This window comes from Hemicordylus capensis, chromosome 1 (assembly GCF_027244095.1).
Source record: "Hemicordylus capensis ecotype Gifberg chromosome 1, rHemCap1.1.pri, whole genome shotgun sequence".
Classification (NCBI taxonomy): domain Eukaryota; kingdom Metazoa; phylum Chordata; class Lepidosauria; order Squamata; family Cordylidae; genus Hemicordylus; species Hemicordylus capensis.
In genome coordinates this window covers 224,321,967-224,341,069 of record NC_069657.1, presented here as the reverse complement: position 1 = coordinate 224,341,069, position 19,103 = coordinate 224,321,967, and the positions used below count along the sequence as shown (strand labels likewise).

The 19,103-nt window shown below is 43.5% G+C and overlaps 1 protein-coding gene across 2 annotated transcripts in view; it reads left to right on the top strand.

Moving 5' to 3' along the window:
• Positions 1-13,435: 13,435 nt before the first annotated feature.
• Positions 13,436-19,103, top strand: part of INO80D (INO80 complex subunit D) — a 71,172-nt gene continuing 65,504 nt past the window's right edge. The window contains exon 1 of one of the 2 annotated variants that reach the window (XM_053282821.1): positions 13,436-13,840. The gene's annotated coding sequence lies outside the window, so the exon portion shown is untranslated. The remainder of the gene's footprint in view (positions 13,841-19,103) is intronic. The other variant, XM_053282820.1, reaches the window with a different exon arrangement.

The following is a 19,103-nucleotide window of genomic DNA, read 5'->3' as shown; positions in this document are numbered from 1 at the left end:
AGGATAAACTATCCTTTAATATCCTTTAAATGTCTTAACGTGTTAACCAATAAGGTACACATTTCTGACTAAAATGGGAGTCATTAGTTACACCAGTTCATACTAGTGTCATTACATCTGCCAGGACTCCAGAGTAGCAGGTCCTCACAAGACAGACTATTCTATGGTTGCACTGAATAAACTTTTGGCCAACTTAAAAACAAAGTCCTATTTATTTCAGTGAAAGTTTTACAAGGTCTCTCATACATGCAGTTCAAATTTAGTTTTTGTATTAACGGTTTGAAGGGCTATTTTGTACAAAGAGAAGCTAGGCCCCAAAGAGTCCTGTGTGCAAACAGAAAGCACTTTGGTGGCAAGGGGAAGAGCTTGCTGACTCATTCTCCACCCCTCATCTCCACATTTCTTGCCCGTCACTCCAGAAAGTTCCAAGATTCTTAGGAGCAGTTGAGGGACAGCAGGGGAGAAGCAGTCTTTGGACCTCACCTCTAGCTAAGTGATAATTAAAATGTACTGCTGCTACTCTTCTCCCTGCTCTGCCTGCCACAGTTCACCAAAATCTCATTGCTCACCCTTTGTTGTTGGCGGCCTTACCATAAATGAGGGTGAGGGAAACTGGCACTCAGATAATTAAACTTGTTTAGGAATCAGGGAGACGTTGCCATGCTTGACTGTTTCAATTATTAATAAAAAAATCAAGACTTCCTTCTGAAATTGGAAAGCCTGTCCAAATGAAGAGAACAGAAAGGAACACAAACTCTGGCAAAAGAAATGCAAGGTGACAATAAGGGAGGCAAAAAGAGAGTTTGAGGAACGTTTAGCCAAAAGTATCAAGGGGAATAACAAAAACTACTTTAAATACATCAGAAGCAAGAAACCTGCCAGGGAGACCATTAGACAATGAGGGAGTGAAAGGAATTATTGAGGAGGATACGGAGGTTGCAGAGAAACTAAATGACTTTTTTGCATCCATCTTCGCAGCAGAAGATACTGAGCATATACCTGTTCCTGAACCAGGCTTTTTAGGGATGGAGGCTAAAGAACTGAGTCAGATAAAAGTGACAAGAGATGATGTTTTAAACTGTCTGGAAAAACTGAAAACTAACAAATCACCAGGGCTGGATGGCATCCATCCAAGAGTTCTCAACTGAAATGTGAAATTGCTGACCTCCTTGCTAAAATATATAACATCCCTGAAATTGGGCTCTGTATCAGAGGACTGGAAAGTAGCCAATGTAACACTGATTTTAAAAAAGGTATCTGTGAAATTACAGACCGGTTAGCTTAACGTCCCAGTAAAATTGATGGAACGCATCCTCAAGGATAAAACTGTAAAGCACATAGAAGAATAGGCCCTGCTGGGAGAGAACCAGCATGGTTTCTGCAAAGGTAAATCTTGCCTCACCAACCTTTTGGAGTTTTTTGAGAGTGTCAACAAGTGTGTGGATCAAGGTGATCCAGTTGACATAGTATATCTGCACTTCCAAAAAGCTTTTGACAAAGTTCCTCATTAAAGACTCCTGAGGAAACTTAGCTGTCATGGGATAAAGGGACAAGTACATGTGTGGATTGCTAACTGGTTGAAAGACAGGAAACAGAGGGTAGGTATAAATGGAGAGTTTTCACAACAGAGGGAAGTAAGAAGTGGGGTCCCCCAGGGATCTGTACTGGGACTGGTGCTTTTTAATTTATTCATAAATGATCTAGTAGAAGTAGGGGTAAACAGCAAGGTGGCCAAATTTGCAGATGATACCAAACTCTTTCGGGTAGTGAAATCCAAAACGGATTGTGAGGAGCTCCAAAAGGCTCTCTCCAAACTGGGGGAGTGGGTGACAAAGTGGCAAATGCAGCTCAAAGTTGGCAAGTGTTAAAGTGATGCACATTGGGATGAAAACCCCTAACTTCAAGTATACTCTGATGGGATCTGAGCTGTTGGTGACTGACCAGGAGAGGGATCTTGGGGTCGTGGTGGACAGCTCGCTGAAAGTCTTGACTTAATGTGCGGCAGCTGTGAAAAAGGCCAATTCCATGCTAGGGATCATTAGGAAGGGGATTGAAAATAAAACTGCCAATATTATAATGCCCTTATACAAAATTATGGTGTGGCCACACCTGGAGTACTACGTACAATTCTGGTCACCACATCTAAAAAAGGACATTGTAGAACTGGAAAAGGTGTAGAAGAAGACAACCAAGATGATCAGGGGCCTGGAGTACCTTTCATATGAGGCAAGGCTACAACACTTGGGGCTTTTTAGTTTAGAAAAAAGATGACTGAGGGGAGACATGATAGAGGTCTATAAAATCATGCATGGTGTAGAGAAAGTGGATAGAGAGAGATTCTTCTCCCTCTCACATAATACTAGAACCAGGGGTCATCCCATGAAATTGATTGCCAGGAAATCTAGGACCAACAGATAGAAGTACTTTTTCACACAACACATAATCCACTTGTGGAATTCTCTGCCAAAAGATGTGGTGCCAGCCAACAATCTGGATGGCTTTAAGAGGGGTTTGGATGACTTCATGGAGGAGAGGTCTATCATTGGCTACTAGTTAGAGGGCTGTAGGCCATCTCCAGCCTCAAAGGCAGGATGCCTCCGAGTCCCAGTTGCAGGGGAGTAACAGCAGGAGAGAGGGCATGCCCTCAACTCCTGCCTGTGGCTTCCAGCAACATCTGGTGGGCCACTGTGTGAAACAGGATGCTGGACTAGAAGGGCCTTGGGCCTGATCCAGCAGGGCTGTTCTTATGTTCTAATTCTCAGTTATATGAAACTGTTCCAGTTATCAACTAATTTAGCTTGAAATATAGCAATTGATGCTATCTTTCCTAATGATTAAAGTAACTATATACTTTAATTAAATGACAAACTGATAGGACTATTTTCCATTAACATTATAATTTAGATACATGCATCAGCCCTATTCACTCACACACTCATTTACAGGGGTAAGTGGGGTGGGGGTGGAGATTCTGCAAAATCACAAGTAAAATGGTAAATTAAGCCTGCAAATCTTGTCAACACCGAATGGTATGAATGTGAAAGTCAATTTTGACTCTTGGCACCCACAGAGCCCTGTGGTTTTTCTTTGGTAGCATACAGGAGTAGTTTACCATTGTCTCATCCCACACAGTTTGAAATGATGCCTTTCAGCATCTTGGCTTAATTCATGTTCTGATATTTTAATTCTGGTGTCTTAAACTGTCCCATTGGCAATCTAGCTTTTGAAGTTTGTTGGCACAACGTCCACTAAACTGTAGACATTTAAATATGGGTTGTGGGTAAGTCAGTTAGGAAAATGCCAACTCCAAAATCATCTTCCAGTTGGCTTTATCCCACCTCTCTTGGCTCCTGCTACTTCATCCCATGGGCATTCCCTGCTTCCCCAAATCCTGCACTGTTCCTTATGATTCCAGACAGTAGCTGTACTATATTCACCTATCTGTGTTCTCATAAATGCATAATCATTTGCTTCCAGGGCTATTAGAACCTGGTAGTTTTTGCCTCTCCACTTGGAGGGGAGCTATGTTGAACTGTAGGCAAGCAAATAAGGGAAACTGGAGCAACATGTGCAATAAAAATACATGGGGACAATTCCCCTGTGCAGTTTAGATGAGGTGGGGAGATACTCTCCAGGTGAAAGACCGCAGTTTCCCAACTACAGTTTTGCCTTCATTTCCCTCTTAGCTTTTAACCCTTTCCCCAAACTGCATCAGCAAAGTGATTCAGGAGGAGACAGTAGGCACTTTGAGGAAAAGTAGAATGTCTTTCAGTAGAATTATTTTGTACTAGCCGACCCTGCACAGAGCATCTGTGCAGCGCTTGGGGGCTGGCTTTCCCCCCCTCCCTCTCCCTCCTGCCCCGGTCTCTCCTCTCCTCCCCTTTCCTCCAGCCCCGTGCTCTCTAGCCCTCCCCCTCCCATTCCTCCCCCCACACAGAGCCTCACCGGGCGGCCAAGAAGGGCCCCGCTGCTTTTCTCTCTCTCCTGTCCGCCTACTGCCGTGACTTTTCTCTCCTCCCCTCCGCCTGCCGCTGCTTTTCTCTCCCCCCTCCCGCCGGCCAGTTGCTGCTGCTTTTTTCTCCCCCTGCCCACCACCACTTTTCTCTCCACCCCCTCCACCGCCACTTTCTTCCCCCTCTCCTCCTCCCTCGGCCAGGCCTCTCGCCGGAATTCTCACAGCATGTCACGAGAGTTCCGCCGCCAAATCCTGGACATGCATGCTGGCTAGGAGAATTAATTCTATAGATCTGCTTGCTTTTGACAATCTGTATATAGTAATTTTAGTCTAGGAAACTGATAGGTTCCTGAACTACATCAGAAAAAATTATTCACAGAATTAAAATAGTTAGATATACATTGCATTCAGCAGGAAAACACTTGCCAGCGCATGTGCACATAAATGGGCAGTCAGTCCCAATCAGTGTTCCCTCTAAGGCATGCACATGTGTGCACGCTCACAAGTTTTTTTAGTGTCTGCTCAGTTAATTTTAGATCCTTCTCAAGTTGAATCAGGAATGCCCCACACTGAATGTATATGTGCACACACTGCCTTGATACTGCTGCCCAGAACAAAATTCATTCTGCACACAGGTGGGGGGAAAAAAAAAGAGAGAGAACAGGTCCCAATTGGGCCACATACCCAAATTATGCATAAAGGTGGTGCCCTGCTGTAATGGAGGAGACCCTGCCCTCGCCCTGTAGACATCTTTAGCTAGAAGCATGAAACCCCTCCCCCTGCCATTAACTCAAAGCATCATGACAGTGCTACCCTCTGTTCTAGTACAACATTTTTCTCCATGCTACCCACTCCAAACACTACATGGAAGTCACTTCTGTGCAGGGGAATCCCACATAGGCAGATACATGACTATGCAAATTGCTACATGTGTACATACTGGGAAGCTAAGAAATATGAAGCAGCCCTTTGACAGGAATTCACCCATTATTTACTTTACAGCTAAATCCAGAAGAGAGATACAGATTAAAACAGGAAGTATGGGAGAAAGAAAATTTTCAGCTCTCTATAACCAAGGCCTTCAACACTGGAGTTACACATGTGGACAAATGTGTTGGTAACCCTCCACAAAAAAAGAACCCACAATTGTCTCTGAAATAACTTGAAACTAACAAACGTAATTGGCACCCATCATTGTTTATTCTGCCTTTAACATAAACCAGACTTTGCGTTAGAGTTTTGATGCAACATAATATTTCAAATAATAACAAATATTCAAAAAATAACAAATGAAAATGGCATGGACAAAAATGATGGGATGCTTAACCTAATATTTTGTTGCACAACCTTTAGCGGCAATCACTGCAAACAAGCGATTCCTGTAGCTCTCAATGAGACTTCTGCACCTGTCAACAGGTAGTTTGGACTATTCTGAAGTGGCCTTCTATGAGCCCTGATTTGAATCCTATCGAACATCTATGGAAAGAACTGAAACATGCAGTCTGAAGAAGGCACCCTTCAAACCTGACACAGCTGGAGCAGTTTGCTCAGGAAGAGTGGGCCACTGCAGTTGGTAACCATGAGTGACAAATAGACATGAAAGGCATTTTCTACATTTGGAAAACGAGACTCCAAGGAATTGTCAGTTATCAAATGGTGTAACTGTAACTCTGCAAGGTCTTGTTTGGTGCCAATATGAGAAGCAAGATCAGTTTTCAACAGTTCAGTAAACTGCACAAATTCTTCACCAAGACTTTCTTCCAGATCTTTTGGATATGATTTGATAAGATTTGATGACCTCTTTACAATCTCTTCAGGTGTAAACAACTGTAACTGATGAAGGAATCCAAATACACCATTCATCTTTTGATAAGCTTTCTGGCATTTTGACAGGGCAGAAAGCAAACTGTCAATAATGGCAAGAAATGTTCGGCTTTTAAACTTCTGAGAAGGCGTTTGAGATTCAACAAGTGGATCAAGAGTGCTGGATCCACTGAAATAATCATATGCACAATTTTGCTTGTGTTCTCTTTGAGTTTGTTGTTGATAATCTTCACACTCAGTCAGATCCTTAGCTTTTTGCTCAATGTCTGAAAAAGAAGACCGCATCGCTTGAATATATCTATGCAAGGATTCATAGAGTGCACAAGCTGTGTTCAAGTCTTGGCCAGAAGATTGCAAAGAAGCACTGGTCATTTGAAAATGCTGTAATACTTGATCCCACAATATAACCATTATTCGTGTTTCCAACTTCATCATGGTTGAAAGTAGTCCATGAGCCTGTTGTTGACACTCTGCCTTCTGATAATTGTTATTTGAAATATCATCCAAGACTTGTTTTATTGCAGAAAAGCTGTGTAAAAGTGCTTTTGTTGCATCTTCACGAGCTGACCACCTGGTATCTGACAATCTTTTCAAATGAGCACCACCATTAGATAATGCAGCAGAAAGGAGATCCCACCAATAAGTACAAGCAGAAAAAAATGTGTACAGGCTTTCTACAAATTGAAAGAAAATTAATGCTTCTTGACAACATTCAGCAGCACATTTCCCAACCAAATTTAGTGAATGTGCACAACATAGAATGTAATCTGCAAACTCATTCAGCTCTTTAATTTGTGCTTGTAAGCCACTACTTGCCACTCATGTTGCTGGCATTGTCATAACTTTGACCACAACTTTAAAAAGTCAAGTAAACTTTGAGCGAGCTGTTCAGCACTATGACCTTCCATATCCCCAAACCTCACAAATCTTTCAACTGGTCCAGATGGCAAAACATAGCACACAGTCAAAGTCAGCTGGTCCACATTAGATATATCTGGAGTAGAATCCAATGAAACAGAATAATACTAGTATTTCTTCACTTCACCAATAATGTGATCCAGTATGACTGGTGTGGCTATGAGTGTGTGTGGATCACATGAACTCAACAACCAACTTGAACTAGGAATAGCATTCTGAAAATTATCTGTTTAGTTGCTTATTGAAACTCATTTCAATTGGGAAATACAGGTTGAACCTCACAGTCTAATCCGAACTTGTATGTTCCTGAGCTGGTTCAGACTACCGAAAATCAGGAAAATAATGAAGAATCATGAACTGAGTTGTGCCACATAAAACTGTTGAAACTTCCACCACATCTTCTCATCACTAACCACATCCACACCACTCTTTCACATCACACCACACTTTTACATAACACTCATCAGTCTAAACATATACTTAACTAATTTAATAAAGTTAAATTTGAACAAAATTATTTATTCATATTGTTATTAATGACGTCTGTAATGATTACATACTACTTCAGTTATGCCTGAGGAAGAACACCACAATGAGTTTGCACATGTATTTTCTCTTCCCCATTCACCCCTCAAAGCGGGCATTTATACACGGCACACAATCACACTCTCGTCACATGGTGACAGTAATTAATTGACAGCCACTGATATCTGACCGCATCCAGCCCTGGAGTCGCACATCCCTTATTGCAGGCTCACCATGTGGCACACCCTCCAGCGGCGTAACAGTGCATGCTACAGCGGCTTGGGAGCATGGGAGACAGCACAAAGGACACCACGCCTGCACAGATGACACCAAGGAGCCAATCAAAACATGCCTGCACACACACAGAACCCACAATACATACCATGCAGCATGCAGCTCCCCCGCTCTGACATGTAAACAACAGCGTTGCCAGATTATGATAATACAGTGAGACACCGATTTGAAGGCCATTCAAAAGGCCTCTGAACCGGTTCGCACAGGCGCCGACTTGACGCCAGGCTGTGTGTGTCTTCCTTTAAGGGCAGGGGAGGGTGCACTTACCCCTCCCGCTGGTGCTCTGTTTTTAGGAAACTTCTTGGGGCGGCAGCGTACCTCTGTGCCGCCCCTTCCCCCGTTCCTGGCCAGAAGTGGAGACTGCACGTGTGCCCACCGCACACATCACACGCGCAGTCGCCACTTCAGGCCAGGAATGGGGGAAGAGGTGGCAGGGAGGTACGCTGCCGCCCCAAGAAGTTTCCTAAAAATGGAGTGCCAGCGGGGGAAAAGCGGCAGGAGGGGTACATACACCCTCCACCACCCTTAAAGGAAGACACATACCCCGGCACTGAACCCCATCGCGGTGGTTCCGTGCACATTACTAGCCAACATTTAGTGTGGGGCCCTCGAAAATGTGGGGTGTCCTGTATCATATGCAACCTTTGCTACTAGGTTAATCCTGCCCTGGGTCCAGAGCAGGCTGTGGGGAAGGTAAGTATAACTTACCTTCCCTACAGATGACCACTCCTCCTGTGGCTGCCAGTCAATTAAAAAAACAGGGGAAAGGGAGCGCTTGCTCCCTTAACCCTGTTTTAAAGGGTGGCTACTTGCGGGGGTGGGGGGGTTTGCTACCAGGATCAGCCCAATCCCAGTGGTTCACACTGGGCTCCCTTAGCCCGGTTTTGCACACATGTTTGAATAGCCTCATTACATTTCTAACAACTTCCCCACCAATCAGTTACTGCTTTGGAACCAGTACCTAAGATGTATATTTCAACTGTAACAATAATTAGTATCCTATTTGGGGGGCACTTTGACTGCTTCATTCAATATGAAAAAAGGAGAAATGTCTGTGGAAATACACCTAGGTATGTATATGCAGGCATATGCTGGAAGTATATACTCTTAATGAAGTATGTTTCTGTATGTATGTGTGTACACACACACACACACACACACACACACACACACACACACACACACTATAGGAAGTATATACTCTTTCTTTTCAATGAAACATTGAAAAGTTCTATGAACTTTTTGGCTCTATGAAACAGCCAAAAAGATTGCCCAAGCAACTGAATTTACTACTTTGTAGGCCGCCTAATGGTGCAGCGGGGAAATGACTTGACTAGCAAGCCAGAAGTTGCCAGTTCAAATCCCTGCTGGTCTGTTTCCCAGACTATGGGAAACACCTAAATCAAGCAGCAGCGATATAGGAAGCTGCTGAAAGGCATCATGTCATACTGCGTGGGAGATGGAACAGGGCTCTATGGTCGCCAGGAGTTGACATCAACTCGATGGCCACTTTACCTTTAGTGTACCATGCTGGACAAGCAAGATTAGCTAATATCTAGACTTGGGCATTGCTGTAGACTACAGAAATGTTGGAACACAGCCTCCCTTAAATCTACTTCAAAAAGTATAAGCTAACATTTCTTCTCCACTTTAGAAATGCCTAGCCCAATGTACAAGACAAACATCCAGAACATGTATACCACTGAAGTTTGAAGAGGCAAAACTTTGTTTGCAGCAGTAGCTTTTCTTGCTTGCCACAAGCCAACTGACAGCTTAAATGTATGCCCTTCAGTGTTCCCTCATTTTTTTCAATCTCTGTGTCGAATGAGTTTTGTTCTGGGCGGTAGTATCAAGGCAGTGTGCGTGCACATGGATTCAGAGTGGGGCCTTCCTGATTCAACCTGAGCGGGATCTAAAATTAACTGAGCGGACATCAAAAAACATACGAGTGCAAGCACACACCTTAGAGGGAACACTGATGCCCTTGGCATGCTGCTGAATTCTAATACATTGTTCTGCCTTTTCCCCTTCCCTTGGGTAAGATAGTTCATAAGTATCCTGTGGTGGAAGTTGGGTGAAGGAGAGGCCACCTCAGCTAGGATAATAATGTGTTATTTTGTGTCATTTGTGGACCAGGATTAGGGGCACTGCCCTCGCTCCAAATTAAGGACCAGCTAACAGCAGCTCCCATGAGAAGTCCATAATGCTGGGAAAAGCTGAAGGAAAGAGAAGAGGACAACCAGCAGCAAAGTAGATGGACATGATTACGACAACAATGAATGTACCACTGAGAGACCTTAAAGGCCACTGAAGACAGATCATCCGCAGAGAATCCAGGGTGGTTGTTAAGAGCTGACACCAACTTGACGGCACTTATTAATAACAACAATAATAAAATTTATCAAATTTGTACACCACCCCAAACCTTCATCTCTGGGTGGTTAACAATAGCAATCAATTAACTTAAGCAATCAATCAACAGCAGCAAAGGATGAGAGGCATACAAGCAGAGGCGTTCTTACCCCTGGACCTCCGGGCCGAAGTCCAGGGCCTCCACAGCCCCTGAGTTCCCCCAAACCTTTTTTGTCTGTCCTGGGTGATGTGGTCACCCGGACGAGTTTGATTATACTTAATTTGCAGGGTAGGGGGTGGTAGTCTCCAAAGGCCTTTAGGTCCAGGATCCAGAACTACCTAGGTGCACCTCTGCACACAAGAAGGTACTTATCTCAGTAATCATGATGCCATTACTGCTAGTTATTGATTGATTGACATTTTATATCCCGCTCTTCCTCCAAGGAACCCAGAGCGTGTACTACCATTTTAAGTTTCTCCTCACAACAACCCTGTGAAGTAGGTTAGACTGAGAGAGAAGTGACTGGTCCAGAGTCACCCAGCTAGTTTCATGGCTGAATGGGGATTTGAACTCGGGTATCCCTGCCCTGGTCCTAGTCCAGCACTCTAACCACTACACCACGCTGGCTCACGTGGTGAGACTCAGACAGGGTGAGCAGCCAAAGGGATGTTAGCAGCAGATACTATTCTGCGGTGTTATTGGTTCTCTAGAAGCGCCAAGGGCTGAAACATGGTTTCCCCTCACACTACCTGATAGAAAATTATTGGAAATTAATCAACAAAATCATTCCTGGCATTCACAGTAAAATATGAAGTTGGATAAATCAGATTTTAGTACTGGGGGCGGGGAATACAATTTTTATTGCTTATCTGACATTAAGAAAAAAATGTTTTAAAAGAGTTATCAACCCACACGAAAACCAAACTAAATCATACAGCTGGGTACTCACTATAAAACTTCATGCCACAATGTAAATTAGTCTCTAGTGTCACCGCACTTTTTATTGACTATGGTACAAGTATATACAGGATTGCAACCTTTTAAAATTGAATATACCTAGAGTTGTGTATTATTGTAAAATATGGAAGTAGGCTACACTTTAAAAGTAAGTACATAGTGCTGGACAGGTCCCAGCAAGATACTAGACTACACATGTACAACAAATCTGCACTCATTCAGCCTGCATGATTGAGGGCTGCAGCAAAGCCCATATTAAATGTTTGTCTCTGTTGTGTTTTAAAGCTTGGCTTTAACTGAGTTCCAGTTTTTAGCTAGGTTTTACCAGCTTCATACTGCTCTACTGCCTGTTTTGTTTTTATTTTCCATGTTTTATTATGATTTTATTACTTTTGTGAGCTGTCCTGAGCATGATTGTGCTGGAGGGGCAGGATATAAATATTTCAAAAGAAATAAATACTGCATTTGTATAACATATAGGGCATTTGGGCTGAAGATTACACTGTGTAGGCTGCCTATATACAGCAGTCTGATGGTTTTAGATGGTATTCTGCCCTCTGCTTGGGCGGAGCGAGAGTCATATTTCATTGAACGCAAAAGGCATTTGATCTTGTGAAGCCAAGAGAGTTATTGCATCTGGCCAATTTCTAGGAGAAATAAAAATGAATTTGAATCCCCTGCTAACTTAGCAAAAGAGGCACCTTTTAACATGGTGGTTCTCTTTATTTAGCAGGGGGAGAGTAACTGGCCCTATCCACTACAAGCACAGTACCTCCAGTGACTGTTGCTGGTGTCTATCTTATGTTTCTTTTTAGATTGTGAGCCCTTTGGGGACAGGGATCCATCTTATTTATTATTTCTCTGTGTAAACTGCCCTGAGCCATTTTTGGATGGGCGGTATAGAAATCGAATGAATGAATGAATTGGACCTTCCATTCATGCTCTCATGTAGAGAAAATACAAAAGCCTCCAGAAAAAAGTTCTTCTCAGATGTTTGGGCTCTCATTGCAAGATCTGATTAGATGCTGCACAAAGATAGCCAAGGACTGCTCAGTATGGCCCCAAACCAGTCATTTTGCAGACCTACTGAGAAGTCATCTATTTCATTCCCTTTTGAAATATCTGATCCCAAATGGTCAAAAATAGAAGACTTGCAAGCTATTAAGGCAGGCAACAATACTCCTGCCAAATATGCAGGACTGGGGAAAAATTGGACATTCTTGCTTAACGAATTGCCAATACTAACAGATAAAACTGCCAAGTTTGGAGGGGAAACCCTCTAAAAACATTCCTGCATCTAGACTAGATCAAGTTTGCAACAGTATAGTTCCTAAGCACACTGACATATAAGGAAGGCTCCATGGAAATCAATGGGAACTAATTTCAACTAAATATGTTTGGGATAATACCAGATTCAATGATGTACACATGTTCTACGTATGAAAAAGAAACAATAGATTCAGCATTCAGACGATCAAGAATCAGAATTATTTTTCTGGTTTATATGGAAATGGCTCATCTATGGTGTTCTTAAGAATGAAGTCATTCCAAGAAGTGCAGAATTAGAATACGTGATAGACCAGGTTATCATTAAGCAACAGAGTTAAAACCAATATACTGCGGTCACTGCCTCAATCAACAACATCTAAACAATATTAAACAATTAGCTCTTTTAAATGCAGCAACATCTGTAATGATCTACTATGCACCTCAAAAGTTTTCCGTGTGTGTTTGTGTGTGTGTTGCATTTGTTCACACTATATCAGATTATACCAAATAAGGTTGTATAAATTTTCTGTAATCGTCTCTCTCTCTCTCTCACACACATACACACACACACAATCACAGTCTCCCACTATATTTTTTAGATTTGTTTCTCTACTATAGACTATAATAAGTTTCTCAACTTTGAAAGATACCAGACCTCATCAAACTTCACACAAATACAGCCAAATTAAAACAAATTTATATAATTAAAAAACTGAATATATTAGATTAAAACTCAATTATTGTTCTTAAAAGTTATGAATTTTATTTTTTGTTACATTGTTCTAAACAAGGAAAAAGTAAAAACACCCCACCACTTCATTTATTTCTATCTCTTGATCAATGTATCATTTTGAACTCTCAAGATCTGCTTTGCCCCACCTGGTCCAATCCACTTACCTTATTTTGAAAAGACCAAAAATATTATGTCCTGGCAAAACCTTCCACATCACTTTCAGCTTGCCTGTACTGAAATGCAAACAATTCCAGGAGAGTTCTACTTACATTTTCAGAACAGTCACACAAGAATAAAAGTTATGAAGTTTACAGAAAATTTCATGGGTGGGGGAAAAAAATATACACAACCCAGACAGTGCCCTGCTTTTATTATGAAACCAAGAAAATAATAAAAACTTATTGAAAGATTCCCTTTTCATCCTTTTAAGTTGCAGGAGGGTTTCATAAGAAAATTGCCTAAGCCATTCCTTTTAAAACAAAACCCCTCTGGATACGCATCTATGGAAGGAGTCTCTAAATATTACACTTCATAAAAATCTGTACTTTCACCCCCTTCTTCTTCTTCTTCCTCCTCTCTCTCCTACCTCCAAGATGGTAGGAAAGTTGTTGTTTTGGAGGGCAGAGGAGCCGCTCTCTGGTGTTATGTCCTCTCAGTGCCTGTAGTGGTGCTGTAGGAGGCTGCTAAGCTCTCTTCTTGAGCAGCCCCAGCAGCCCTGCCTTCTTTGCTGGAGAATATATTCAGGGATTCCCCTTAATAATCACCTACCCTCTGAGCACTTTGTAGTTTTAAAATAATAAAGAGCTCCCGTTCAAGTCTTTCTCCTCTTCTAAAAGCAGGAATCTTTCTCCTCAGAGCCAGGGGGCCAGCAACAGCAGCAGCTCCTCAGCACTGAAGCAGCTCCGAGCCCATTCCCCGGTCCCTCTGCTGGGGAGGAAACTCTGGTCTGTCAGCCCAACAGAGGGAAAGGGGGGAGAGGAGAGAGAGGAGAGAAAAAAAAGCAGCAGGAAAGGTAAGCCAGGCCCGGCCTCCATCCTCGGGCTCTCGTAGGGCGGCAGGCGGCGCGAGCTGAGCTGGGCGGGCGGCCAGGCGGGCTACGCGAGGTCGGGGATTTGGAGGAGCGTTCTGGGCCGTGAGGACTCGAGGGGGGACGGGGGGATTTGGAGGCTGTGGGGGGCCTCAGAGGGATGGAGAGGGGCTGAAGGGGCCGGGTCCGTGCCCAGGTGGGGGAAAGGGACGGCGGCGTCGGGATGTGCTTAGTGGGGAGGGAAAAAGCAGGCCGCAGCCCAGCCCGGGCCTGTGAGCTCCCCGCCCCCGCAGGGTCCCGCTCCGCTGCAAGCCGACCCCCGAGAGCAGGCGCTAAACTGGGGACAGGCGGGACCTTCTCCCTTTCACGTTGCTTTTGGGTTCGGGCGGTGGGGGTGCCGCAGCTCGGGAGCGGTGACCCGGGCCCTACGCCGCGCCGTGTTCGGGGAGGAGGCGGACGGCGCGGGGATGGGTGCGAGAGACGGGGACGGAGGGCGGGGGAGACTAATAAACAGGTTATAATTATTATCCTCATTATTCGTGAGTTTTTTTTATTATCGCCTTACTCCTAAATTAGGACACGGAAAACCAGCCCTCCCCCGCCCCTAGTGTAGACCGCGGGTATGGGGGGGGGAGGGTCCCGGCGTGGCTGGGGGAACGGGCTCAGCAGTGGCCCCCGCCGCCGGCCTTTTAAAGTTCAATTTCAGTCATCGCTGCCTTCCCGCTTTCTTTAATTTCCCTGTATATTTTGTACTTGTGTGTTGCAGCAGGACGAAACGAGCGTGAGAATATTTTACACTTTCTTCTAAATGGGGTGGTGGGGACGGGGGCAGACCTTCTCCCTCCCTTCCTAAGCCACCCTCCTGCCTTCCAGCCTTCGCTGTTCTCTTTCTCGGAAGTCATAACGTCAATGTGAATTTAAACTTGTGGTGGTGGTGGAAACTTTCCGAGATTCCCCCTTGTGCTAGTATAGTGGGGCAGGCAAAGGGTTAACGCTGCTGGGTACAGGGGAGGAAAGGGCATCTTGCTTAGGAGATGTTACAAGGTCCCACTAGGAAGAGCCTTGCAGCGCCTGGTCATAACCTTGGCTGGTTTAAGCTTTATTTTATGAGAGGGGGCGAGTGTGTGTTGCGGGGCGGGGGATACATGATGCTACCTCCCTTCCGACTTCTTCTTTCTGTTAGTTCCTTTTGCAGGACTACTTGCTCTTTCCACCTGAGCAGTTTCTAGGGGCTGTCAGTGGGTGTCCAGCGATGCTGATGTGCTGAGTTTCTGGATCAAACCTCACTTTTGTGAATGAGGTGCATGGCATGAGCTGATCTCCTTGGTTCTGACCAAGTCCTTGAGGTTAGGCAGAACCAACACAAGTGTCTGCATAGGACAGATTGTTGGGCCAGTGATAAGAAAAGGCACCCACGCTTGGATGGGCACAGTACACTGTATAATCTGCCTTCTGGTGATTCCCCACCCTGGATCCAAGGAATTCTCTATTTAGATCTTAGTACTGTGTGTCTTGAGGAACTTGGATTTTTGTTTCTCACATTGTAGTCCTTCAGACCACATGTCAGATAGTTTTCAAAACGGAGGGAAGTTTCAGAAGCAGTTTGCCTTTAGGCATTAGGGGCCGACTGTTCACAGAAAAATAAAACTTCCCATTGTGTGTGCTAGGCCTTAAGTATACTTTAAAGTAGCTCTTGATCTGTATGCAGAATAAGAAGTTCATTCCATGGGGTGGAATCCAGAGTATTGGCTGAAAGTATAACAGATGCTCCATGGAAGACCTGTGTCGGCCATCCTAGGAATGCCCATATTCTTTGTGTTGATGGTGTTATTCTATAGCAGACAAAATGGCTTTAATATAAGTGGGTCAGGATTGAGGCCTAGTTTATACTGTCACAAAGTTAAGTATATAAAGGAAACATCCTTAAATGATGCGGGAAGGTTTTTCCATATTCTGCCCCTCCCACACTTAAATTTAAGCATTTTAATAGATGTGTTTAGTTTTGAAAAACTTCAATGTGATTTTATCTTCATGGGATCAAGAACTAGGTTTATATGAAATTTCATTTGTGAGTAGCAATTTGGGCATATTATACATGGTAGGAACATTTAATAGCAGAATATATAACAACTGATGCATGTATTGCAGAGTGTGTGAGAGACACATATATTTCTCCTCCTAATATTTATTTGGAAGTTAGCTTTGTTTAAATAAGTGAGTTTTACTTTTAAGAAATGTGTTTGGATAGGGATGCAAAACATTTTAGTTTGAATTGGAGGCATACAGTGAAATCTTCTTAGTAACTGGGACATTTCCACTCCTATTCTTTGTTTTGAATCCTTGCAGTAGATGCTAGATTTGACATTAGATGTTCACTAGTATATAAAAGTTAGTCCAGTCATGGAACAACAGAATGAGCTGTATCCAGACTGCTGTAGTGCTTGTGCAGTGTCAAGGATGTAAGGCACTGTGTGAAGAAAGGAGCCTCTGCCCCAGACTAGTTTGTGTGCAAGTGGAAGATGTTGCACAACTGCTAGCCATAGAGGGCTCACTGTGGAACATCAAGCTGTGCTACTCCTCACCCAATCTCTTATATATCCTGGAAAATGCTGCTGTTTTTTTAATTACTCTCATAAAAATGTAAGAACAGCTCTGTTGGATCAGGCCCAAGGTCTATCTAGTCCTGTTTCCCACAGTGGCCCACCAGATGCCTCTGAGAAGCCCATAGGCAAGAGATGAAGGAAGGCATGCCCTCTCTCCTGCAGCTGCTGTTCAGAGGCATCCTGCATCTGAGCCTGAAGGTCATCTCCTGCTCTGTCTCCACTTGCCATTGCACAACAGTGTTCAATGTTGTGAGCACAGACCACTTAAAGGCACATGTTTGCTTGCCTTACACTAGTGCCGTGCTCGTCTGGTTTCTGCTCAGTATTTGTGTGGGCCTTCTGCTCCATCTTCAGAAAAGTCGTTGTCAGTAAAGTTGTATCAATAAACACTTTGCCTAACAGCCTAAGCAGCAATCTAAATAAGTAGAAGTGTTTTAATTTAAACTGATTTACAGTCCAATACAGTTTGGTCTATGTAAATAATAATAGGATCAGGTGCAAGTTTTTGTCTTGTTCAGAGCAATGCCATGAGTTGTGTACTGCACCAGTGCAGAAGAAAGTTTAGAATATGCCACTGCATTTTTCTGTGCAGTGCCTTGCACGACTTGGATATCAGCAGAAAGGGAGCATAGTTGGGGCAGGATAATAAAGTACTAGCATTAAGTGCAATCCTATCCATGTTAGCAGGATCAGGAATGTTGGACAGGTGCAAGCTTGTGAACACAAAACTTAGGTGCTAGCTTAAAGCCTAGTGTCAAGGCCCTTCTTTACCCCCAATAGAGCACAAGATGCTGACTAGTTTGGACCATCATCATCATCATTATTATTTTTATACCACCCTTTGTCCAAAGACTGCAGGACAGTTAAAAATAAGATAAAACCAGTAATAAAGCTTCAATTAAAAAAAACCCACAGCCAAAATAAAACAAAAACACAGCTATGCTAGAAAGAGAGCTGGGGGCCATTCATTGGCCAAAAGCCTCTTTTAAAAGGGCAGTCTTCAGATTCCTCCGAAAGGTATGCTTCCAAACAATTGCTCTGTCAGTCCTATTGATTGCATTAGGATTAAATCAACTGAATTTGAAATACTTTGCTTAAGCCAGTTTGTGGCACATGCTCTAATACAGGGATCCTCAACGTTGGGCCTCCAGATGTTATTGGACTCCAACTCCCATAATCCCCAACCAAAGGCCACTTGGGCTTGGGATTATGGGAGTTGAAGTCCACTAACATCTGGGGGCCCAACGTTGAGGATCTCTGCTCTAAGAGTTATCATAGGCTTTGTAAGTCTCTCTTGGAGGAGAGCTGGTCTTGTTGTAGCCAGCATGAATTGTCCCCTTAGGTTGGCATTTGGATGGGAGACTACATGTAAGTGCTGTAAAATATTCCCCTTAGGGAATGGGGCCATAACTCAGTGGAAGAGCATCTGCATGCTCCCATATAGAAGGTCCCAGGGTTACTCCCTGGCACCTTCAGGTAGGACTGGGAGAGACTCCTGCCTTGGAGAGCCACTGCCAGTCAGTGTAGACAATACTGAGCTAGATGGACCAATGGTCTGCTTCAGTATATGAGAGCTTTCTGTATTCCTAAGTATGGGCATTAGCTTGGAGTGAACATAGGTAATTCTTACCAAGTAGTTACTTACCATGATGGGCATACAACCATGAGAAGAGCTTGTTGCCTGTAGCAATTACCATGTGGAGAGAACTTTTCCACACATCTATATCTGCTTCAAAATCCCAGGAAACGGGAGGTGAAAAATCTCACCACAGGGGTGATGCTACAAATGACTGACTCCTCACATGGTGTGTGTCTCTCTGGAAGGTTTTATTATTTGATAAATAGTAATTATTCCCCCAAAGCAGGGAAATCTACAGTTGAAAAATTAGAGGCAGTCTAAAGCTGAGAGTTTGTGAAGAGAAGAGAATATTCCAAAGTATTAGTGTGTTGTTGTTTTTTTGCGGGGGGGGGATAACATTCCCTAAAATAAGGGTTACCTGAAAGTGCTATCAATGAAGTAGCATATGCTAATTTTTAATTTTTTTGTATTGAATATTTTGGTTCTACCAGCCTACCCTATCTGAAGATTCTAAAACTATATCAGCTTTAGAAAGACAGAATGGGGGCAGTTTGTCACATCTAGCTTTTGGAGACTTTTTTTTTCAAATAAGTGGCTTGAAGTGTTCAAATATAGAATTACAGATGATAATGAGAAAAATGCTGCCGAGACCAAATTAACATCTTTGTGATGTGTGGGAGTTGGTACTGAGAGCAAGGTGATATGAATCACTTTCTCTCTATTCTAGATACATACTGAGGAAATAATTCCTATTAATGTCAGTGGAATTTACTTTTACATGAGGCTGCAACCTTATGCATACACCTGCGGGCACATCCCATAGAATACAATGAGGCTTACTTTGGGCTGCATAGTCGTGATCCCAGGGTTTCTGTGAAAGAAAGATGTCTTCTCATTTAGGGTTCTGTCCATAATGTTCACTGGTAGCTGCTTCTAAGTGATTCACTAGCCAGTAAACCATAAACCAAGGAAGAGCTGTTTGTCCTCTCATGAGTGAGCTGTTACCATGGAAGACTGGACAAAAATTACATGTGTGTGGAAGCCTCATCTGTGTAGGGCTGGCTGT